General features: G+C 48.6%; 1 long non-coding RNA gene across 1 annotated transcript; it reads right to left on the reverse strand.

Moving 5' to 3' along the window:
• Nucleotides 1–8443: 8443 nt before the first annotated feature.
• Nucleotides 8444–9241, reverse strand: LOC308312183. Its single transcript, XR_013963741.1, has 4 exons — nt 9115–9241; nt 8935–8995; nt 8691–8816; nt 8444–8510 (listed from the first exon to the last, which is right to left on the reverse strand). It is a non-coding gene; the product is annotated as an uncharacterized lncRNA (long non-coding RNA).
• Nucleotides 9242–9911: the final 670 nt, after the last annotated feature.

A 9911-nucleotide genomic window follows, 5' to 3' on the forward strand; every position in this document is an offset into this window, starting at 1 on the left:
ATAAACAATGGCGGATTCTGTACTCGCCACGGCGGATAATGAAGAATACGCCATGGCGTAAAAAAATAGGTCGTGGCGAGTCGCTGCCACGGCGGATTCTGTACTCGCCACGGCGGATTCTGTACTCGCCACGGCGGATAATGAAGAATACGTCATGGCGTAAAAAAATAGGTCGTGGCGAGTCGCCGCCGCCACGAATTGATCTCGCTCCACCTGAGCTTTGGAGCGCAAATAGACATGTCCTGGAAACTTATTTCAGGATTCCCAAAAAAAACTGGGCGGAACAACCCGAACCAGCGGGTGTGGATGGACTGTTGACTCACGAGTAAGTTTATTGCTATTAAATAGAAATGTAGCATTGTAGCCGCTCTTCAACTTCTTACGTTGTGTCTTTTCGCTTTGGGTATGCTAAACCATGGAGCCAACTAGCCCTGGTCCAGTGTCTAACGCACTGGACCAGTGCTAGGAGGCAACACGAGTCCTGATCTGAGTGAATTAGCCTGTTTTCTAAATACAATATCCTACTTGAGCAACACAACAATATGGCATCAATCTATTTATTCTTGGATTTCTGGAGCCACAGGCAGCTGGAATTGTGTTATTGTTTGTCTGACTAGTGGTGGCTTGCATTCCTTCTTCTAGACCAGTGGTTCCCAAACTTTTTCATGTCAAGGACCCCCAGTTTGACATGCATTAGTCTATGGACCCCCATTTTAATGGCATTTATATCTCTGGAAACCCCCATTTATATTGTAAAATCAATGTTGTACACATGGAACAGTTACAGATCAAGGGTCCATTTGGTTCTAAACTATCATTTAGCCCCGGACCCTACCTTGGGAACCACTGTTCTCGTTTTACATGTCAATATAAGACTGTGTATATTTACTGTAAGCATTGAAAGTCAATTCTATTCAACTGCTATGTATTATTTTCGAGCTGTCATATTCCAGTCTGTGTCTGACATAGTTGTATCTAATCACTTATTGTTTTACTGTCAATTATATATTTCAGTCAATATCGCTTGGTAGCCTACAGGCATTTCTTGGAGTGGATCTTACAAGGCGAGAGACTTGGTGCTGACAACCGTATTGTCTTACCAGCTTGTGTCATAAAGGCCATCCGGTCCAAATTTCCCTCTCCAACGGGACAGTCAATAAAAATTTGAGCTTCACATTTTGGTTGCAATATTCATTGAATGTTTGCCTATAATAACACTGAACTTTGGGTGCAATATTGTAATAAGTAGGCTACTGTATTTATTACTTGACCAGTAATTCAACTGTTTCATAACCATTTGATAGCATTTCAGCTGTGACACTGTAAAGTGAAGGGTCCTTTTGAACATCATTAGAAATTGGCCCAGGATTTATTTGACAATGTCTGATAAAGAAGTATTGCTGTCCATTAGTCAGATAACAGTGAAAACTACCCAAGAACATGTGAAGAGTAAAAAACATAAGCAGAGAGCTTAGAGTGCTTTCTAAGCATTCAAGTCTACTACCCTAGTTCAATATGTATAATGTATCACTATTATCAACTTCAAAGGCTGACAAATAATAATTGCATCTTACATGACATAGCTTGGTATATGCTAACAATGGGAAAAGGACACAGTGATGCAGTAGTTTTTTTTAACTTCAACATCGGCACATACAAGAATGTTCTCTAAAACCAGGGCATTACAATTACAGTATGCAAAATCACATGCCCTCACGGGCCTCACTGCAATGAGACATTCCGTGCAGGGACCGGCCTCATCAGCCATCTTCGCACCCACAAGACGTGTAGTCAATTGGCCATCTTCGCTTGCGAAGGACGAACATGATGGATTGTTGCTGATTCAATAGGCACACCTTGATTGACAAATACATAAGCAATGAGAAACAGGTAAAAAGTTTGCATTGCTGCTTGATTCAATAGGCACACCTACTGTAGAAGTAATAGTAACATTGTATGCTTTGTGGTTCCTCAAATTGCATTCAGTAAGCTGTAGAATAAGCATGAATGCACACAGACATGTTCTGCCAAAACAGTATGGGTATCCAACACACTTTCCTTGTACTCCAAATATATAAATATGATATCTAGTCCAGTTATTGTCACAAGTTTAGAGGAGTGAAAATGTGTGAAATTATTTGCTTTTACAAAATATAGTAATACAGGAAGATAATTCCTGTTTGATGTGCCACATAGCCATGCAGCAGCAAGACTCAACACCCAGCTTGATGGATCATGGGAAGTGTTCTGCCTTTTTCAGCACATGCAGTTTGTGGACAATTTGGAGGTCCTCGTGATGTGTACTTGAACTTTGCCAAACTGCCATTTTCCATTTCCTGCAAATGAGAGCCATAGAAAACAAGAAAATGGTCAGATCAAATGTATATAGTTATATACACACACACACACACACAATACTGCAGGGTTCAAGTAATGACAATGGAATGAGGCAGCATGACAAGGAACTTGAAATTGCTGACCGTCTCCACTGCTGCAACACAGTAGATTCCCAGCCTCCTGTGGTCCATAATCAGCTCCTTGAGTGTCCTTCGTTGAGTTTGAGGTTGTCATGACACCACTGTACAGTCTTGCCGTCACTGAAGAAGCCCATCAACGTTGAGTGCTCTGCATGGTCCCCGGCAGCAACTGCATCAGGAGAGGAGAGGTGTCACGGTCACAATCAAGGAGAAGACTTTTGGTTTCTCATCATGTAGGACTTACCTGTTAGAGCCGACTCATATGCCTGGCCAGTAATTCCTGCAATGGAGGTGCAGGTGTCGGAGCAATGTTGGGGGGAAGATCTGGTTGAGGCTGATGGAGTGAGGATGTCGGGGCTTTGTAGCGCACATCTGGGTCCTGACGGCGCTCATACACCATGTCCATGAGCCGGTGTCTGAAGTTGGTGGTGCGACGCTTGTAGATCTTTTTCATGACCCATTTGCCTGAGCGCCTGCAGGCGACCCTCTTGTGACGTAGTGCACCTAAAATGAAGGAGAAAAGAGTTTTGAGAAGGACTCACCATTGCAATTATGCTGCAAGTGTAACAAATAAAATGTGATATTGTAGGAGTGCCGGTGTAGGGAGAGAAAAGAGAGATTTATTCTCGTATTGGAAAAGCCAACAATGGTGGCACTCCGTTTATTTTAACAGAAGAGAGAGACAACAACAAACTTGTCGCATAGAAAAAACGTCAACTTGTTACTACGTCAAAGCTCCTAAGGTAACACACTATGCCTTGCATTAAAGTGAGAGGAACAACCATATATAACATGGACAGGAACGCAGTGAATTATAAATGTCATTAATAACTGTTCAGTGTGTGTCTATCCACCACACACGTCCCCCCAGAATTCACAAGAACTGGCCCAGTGAAACGACCAGGGACCCGAATGACCCGCCCAAAGCTATTCCGAAGCTCCTGGGCAGGCAGAGGGGGCCGCAGCGGGAGGGTGACCGACGGGTGCTGACGGCAAGCAGGCGCCGGGCGGCCGTGTGGGAGATCCAAAGGTGGTCGGACCCGTTCCAAGGGAGCCCCACCCGGGGGACGACCGCGGCGCGGTGCCTGAGCCACTTCAACCGGGCGGCTCAAATCCAGGTGGGCTGGCTTCAGCCGGTCCACTGAGATGCGATCCAACCTGCCCCCAACATCAACAACAAACGTCTTGTCGCCAGCCTCCACCACCCGGTAAGGACCATCGTAAGGCGGTTGCAGGGGTCCACGATGGGCATCATGGCGGATAAACACATACCCCGCCGCTCGCAGGCAGTGGTGTGAGGTCGGGACGGGCAGGAAAGTCTTAGCAGCATCCAGGAGAGTACGGCGTTGGTCAGAAGCAGACCAGGGGACAGTAGTGCAGGGAATAAAATCCCCTGGGACCCTGAGGGTCTGGCCATAAACTAACTCCGCCGAGGAAGAAAGGAGGTCTTCCTTAGGCGCAGTCCTAATCCCCAGCATCACCCAGGGGAGTCTGTCAATCCAGGTGTCGTCCTGGAGAGTAGCCTTAAGCGCAGCCTTCATGTCCCTGTGAAAGCGTTCACACATGCCGTTGGCCTGGGGGTGGTATGCCGCCGTGCGGTGGAGCGAGACACCCAACTGATGAGAAACAGAAGTCCAGAGTTCGGAAGTGAACTGGGGGCCACGATCGGAAGACAGATCAGAGGGGGCACCGAACCGGGCGACCCAGGTACCGATGAAGGCCCGTGCCACATCAGCCGCTGTTGTTGCCGACAGTGGGACTGCCTCCGGCCAACGGGTGGTCCTGTCCACCATAGTCAGGAGGTGAGTAAATCCCCTGGAGGGAGGAAGGGGTCCCACAAGGTCAACATTGACATGGTCAAAACGCCGTTCAGGAACAGTGTAGGGCTCCAAAGGGGCCTTAACATGACGATGGATCTTTGCACGTTGGCATGCCACGCAGGTTCTGACCCATTCGCGAATGTCCTTCTTCATGCCATGCCAGACAAACTTTGCCACCACAAGACGTTGTGACGGCTTACTTCCTGGGTGCGAGAGCCCATGTATGGCGTCAAAAACAGTCCGCCGCCAGACCTGCGGCACCACAGGACGTGGTAGCGCCAGAGACACGTCGCACAGTAGCGTCGTGCCGTCATCGCCAAAAGGTACGTCGGCCAACTCGAGGCCAGTGACTGCTGTCCTGTAAGCCTGAATGTCAGGCCTGGTCCACAGCCATCCGGGTATAATCGATCCCTAGATGCACAGCTCCAATGACTACACGAGAGAGGCAGTCAGCCACGGGATTGTCCTTGCCTGACACGTGTTGGACGTCCGTGGTGAATTCAGAGATGAACGCCAGGTGGCGCTGCTGCCTGGCCGACCATGGTTCCGACACCTTGGCCATGGCGAAAGTCAAAGGCTTGTGGTCAACAAAGGCAGTGAACGGACGAGCCTCCAGTAGGAAACGGAAGTGGCGAACCGCTAAATACAGGGCGAGGAGCTCACGGTCAAAAGTGCTATATTTCTGCTCGCTGGAACGAAGTTGGCGGCTGAAAAAAGCGAGCGGTTGCCAAATGCTCTTGACCAACTGCTGGAGAACAGCACCCACAGCATAATCCGACGCGTCCGTGGTGAGAGCAACAGGAGCCCCCGGCACTGGGTGAGCCAGCATGGTCGCCCCCGCGAGGGCATGTTTTGTCGCAGAGAAAGCCGCCAACATCTCTGCGGACCAAGAAATGGGGTGCTTAGGAGGGTTTTTCCCCTTGAGAGCGCTGTACAGGGGCCGCATCAGGTCGGCAGCACGAGGCACAAAACGGTGGTAAAAATTTACCATGCCACAGAACTCCTGTAGAGCCCTGACCGTGAGAGGCCGTGGGAGCTTCAGCACTGCCTCCACCTTCGAGGGCAGTGGAATCGCTCCGGCTGTAGTGATGTGGTGGCCCAGGAAATCCATAGCAGAAACTCCAAACTGGCACTTCGCCGGGTTGATGATCAAGCCGTGCTGCCTGAGACGACTGAAGAGAAGCCGTAGGTGCGACAGATGCTCCGCTTTCGACGAGCTGGCCAGACAAATGTCATCGAGGTAGACAAAAACGAATGACAAGTCGCGCAGAACCGTGTCCATCAAACGCTGAAAGGTTTGGGCAGCATTTTTTAGTCCGAACGGCATCCTGAGAAACTCAAAAAGCCCAAACGGGGTGATTACCGCTGTCTTTGGGATGTCCTGAGGATGCACAGGCACCTGGTGATAGCCTCGGACAAGGTCCACTTTTGAAAAAATAGTCGCACCCGCCAGATGGGCCGAAAAGTCATGGATGTGTGGAATAGGATAGCGGTCAGGCGTAGTGGCAGCATTAAGGCGCCGGTAGTCGCCACACGGGCGCCAACCACCATTGGACTTGGGCACCAGGTGAAGGGGGGAGGCCCAGGGACTGTTTGACCGACGCACGATTCCAAGGCGCTCCATTGCATCGAACTCCGTCCTAGCGATGGCGAGCTTGTGTGGGTCAAGACGACGGGCCTTGGCGTGCACAGGTGGGCCCTCGGTGGAGATGTAATGCAACACGCCATGTTTGGTGGAGGCGGACGAAAAAGTAGGCGTGGTTATGTCTGAGAACTCGTCGAGGAGGTGAGAAAAGTCATCAGCAGGTGAGAGGGCACTGGACAGCCTTGTCGGGGCAGTGCCACTGTGCTCACACGGAAATGAGCTGAACGTCTCGGCATGGACGAGGCGTCGGTTCCTCACGTCGACCAGAAGTTTATTGGCAAAAAAAAAATCAGCGCCCAAGAGGGGGGTGGAGACTTCCGCCGACACAAAATCCCATGTGAAACGCTGACCAGCAAAACACACCGTCACAGTGCGTGTGCCAAAGGTGTGGATTGTGCTGCCATTGGCTGCCACAAGGGGGGGGGGGGGGCGCGTGGCCCTGTGCGAATGTCTGTGGCTGAAGCTGGCAACGTACTCATGTGGGCGCCTGTATCACACAGAAAACGACGACCGGAGAGGGCGTCAGTGATAAACAACAAGCCGCTGGTATGGCCGTCACCCACGGCTGCTAATAGGTGGCGGCCGGTGCGTTTCCCGACGCACTGAATGTACAGGGAGGAAGGCATTTCTTGGCTTTATTGCCAAACTTGGCATGGTAGAAACATAATCCTCCTGACTGCTTTGCACGTCGGGGCATAGAGTTAGTGGCAGAGATGGAGTATGGCTGATATGCATTGTCATCACTGGAGGTAGTAGTGGGCGTGGCTGCAAAACATTTCTTGCCGGCTGAGAAAAATGTATCTGCCTCCCTGGCCAGCAGACGAAAATCAGTAACAGCAGAATTTGCGAGTGCCAAACGAACCTGGTCTGGAAGCTGTTGCAGGAAGAGTTCCTTGAAAAGAAAACAAGGCTGATGGTCTCCCAGCAGAGCCAGCATGTGATCCATCAGCTCCGACGGCTTACTGTCGCCGAGACCGGGAAGCGAGAGGAGTTGGCGCGCACGCTCGGATTCATTAAGTCCAAAAGTCTCCAGTAAATGCGCCTTCAAAGTGCCGTATTTATTCCTCGCCGGAGGACGTTCTAGTAGACTCACCACTCTCCCTGCAGTCGCGCTCGTAAGAGCCGCCACCACATGATAAAACTTTGTTTCATCAACTGTGATCTCTTTGATGGCGAATTGCGCCTCCGCCTGTGCGAACCAAGCGCTGGAATTCTGTTCCCAAAAGTCGGGCAATTTGAGCGAGGCTGACATGTTCAGTATATGATAAAACTCTGGAAACGTCCAAGAGTATCGGGGTCACCAATGTAGGAGTGCCGGTGTAGGCAGAGAGAAAAGAGAGATTTATTCTCGTATTGGAAAAGCCAACAATGGTGGCACTCCGTTTATTTTAACAGAAGAGAGAGACAACAACAAACTTGTCGCATAGAAAAAACGTCAACTTGTTACTACGTCAAAGCTCCTAAGGTAACACACTATGCCTTGCATTAAAGTGAGAGGAACAACCATATATAACATGGACAGGAACGCAGTGAATTATAAATGTCATTAATAACTGTTCAGTGTGTGTGTCTATCCACCACAATATATCTGCTCCCAAAACACACCTGTACAAGTAGTGGCTTGCCTCCTCTTTACAATATTTTCATTGTGCTCCATGATGGCTAGGTGAGCTCTCTCCTGCATCCCCATATAGGAGAAGTGTTGGCGCTTAGGCATGTACTTCAGAAGAGCACTGTGGAACACCTCCAGCTCACCTGTGTGTTGCAGCCAGAAAGCACATAAACATCTAGGGCTCCATCTTGCGCCACCCTTATCCCCAAACTAAACTAAACTTTTTACTATTTTAAAAAACATTTTAAAATAGTTCAACTAGCCATCTACATCGAAACATTGTGAGCTTGTATATCGGCTATTTGAACTATTTTAAAAGGTTTTTTTAAATTAGTTTAGAGATAAGGTGTTGTGCAAGCTATAGCGCCTACTGTAAAACAGTATGTATCATTTGAAAATTGGAACTTACCAGTATGCTTGAAGTGCCCCATTTGTCGAAGGTCCTTAAGCCTACCGTCCTGTACCAGTGAGGCCAGCGTCCTGAAGGATGCAGAGTCACTCTTGAGCCACTTTGTCATCCGCCGCTGCTCTGCACTGAGTGGAAGATGACAACACCGGTACGTGTTGCCGTCCTCTGTCCACGTGTGCTCATCACACACATGGTGCAGGACGGACAGCCAGCGCTGCTGCAGTAGCTACAGTAGTGTGAATATCAGTTACACTGCTTGGTAATGACTGGCACAATGGAAAGAAATTGCAACTGTCTGAGAACAATCCAGAATATTACAGATGCACAGATCACTCACCTCTGTGTCACCCTCACAGGTTCCACAGGAAAACCACATGTGGTTATAAATGGACCTTTGAAGAACATACATCAAGAAAAAGTGATTAGACATCACGAACAAATGACATGTTTGAAATGTGTCTACTTTGATGAAACACTCACATTGTCCAACCGCGCAATAGCTCCATGCATTTCTTCTGGCTTCTGGATTTCAACTTCTTCAGGAAACCTGAACACACACACACACACACACACACACACACACACACACACACACACAGTGCACTGTATTGCATCACAGTATATAAGCATAAGCATAATATATAAGCATAGTATATAAACAGCTTTGAACCCATTATTTTCTCACTGTTCTACAAGTACGACTACACCCGCCATAAATATAGCTAACCTTTAGCAGTATGCCATATATCAAACTCGTGTTTGATCTCAGGGTGCTCAATCCTCATCCTCTTCCTAATTGATGGAGAGCGGTCTGTGGTCATCACCTCCACATCTAGCCCCATACCAAGCAGTGCTGCAAGTATGGAAAATGTATTTATGAAGTGCCTTTCAAAACATAGTTACAAGGTGCTGTACAATTATCAAAATGAAACAAACAAGGCAACATAACAGCAATAAAGCATAATGAGGACCTGTCATTCCACGCTTGAAGCCCTCTGGTTCCATCATAACGGAGCTGGATGCTTCGGTGACCTGGAAGGAGGAGCAAGAAACAAAACGCAGCAGAACAGAAAGTTATTTCAATAACGGCATGCTACTACACATGCCGACGATCCTGCTGTGAACACAACATTTAAAAACCTCAAAATTACCTGTACTAGTTCAGTGTGAAGGATCTCCTTTGTGTCGTCCAACATGAAGGAGTAATGGCAGTATTTGGCACTGAACCCAGGTGTGTCACATCTGGCATCACCATTGAGTTGGGGCCGTTGTTGGGGCTCATCATCGTCTGGTACCTGCTTCAGGAAGACTCGTGCTAGGAGTTCATTCCGCTGTTCCTGATACAGTTCCTCAATGGCAGGGTGTAGATATGCCTTTTGGATGGCATGAAATGTTGTGGTACCAATCATATGCAACTTCATTGCCTTACACCAGTTTGAAAGCTCAGTGAAGGTGCCCCCCGTGAACAGAGCAGAGGCAGCAGCTTGCAGGTTGACCTCTGGCATTCCCCTGACATCCGGCGATGACCTCCATATGTCCTTGTGGCCACCATTGCACTGCCACTTGACATTCAGCTGTGCACCAGTATAAAACTTGTGCACATTTGTGTCAAGGAGTGCTTCTCCACAGAACTGGCAGAACCTGAAGGGGGACATTATTCTCTCCTCATCGACAAGGACCTTCCCAGTACATCTCACGCCCTCTTCCTCCTCCTCCTCCTCCTCCTCCTCCTCCCCAGATGAGGTATCGGGCTGGAAGCTGTCATCTCCTGGGTCATCAGCCTCCACACTGGTCTGAGAAGAACTCTCAAATTCACTCGAACGATATCCTGTGGTCTGCATGAAAAACAGAATTTGATAGCAATCTCTTTCATATGAAACTTTTAATTACATATGCAGCTAGAAATGGATGAGACAACCCGAGTATATATTCTCAAGTGAGTTTTCTT

This window comes from Protomyctophum bolini, assembly GCF_963924005.1.
Source record: "Protomyctophum bolini genome assembly, contig: SCAFFOLD_168, whole genome shotgun sequence".
NCBI lineage: Eukaryota > Metazoa > Chordata > Actinopteri > Myctophiformes > Myctophidae > Protomyctophum > Protomyctophum bolini.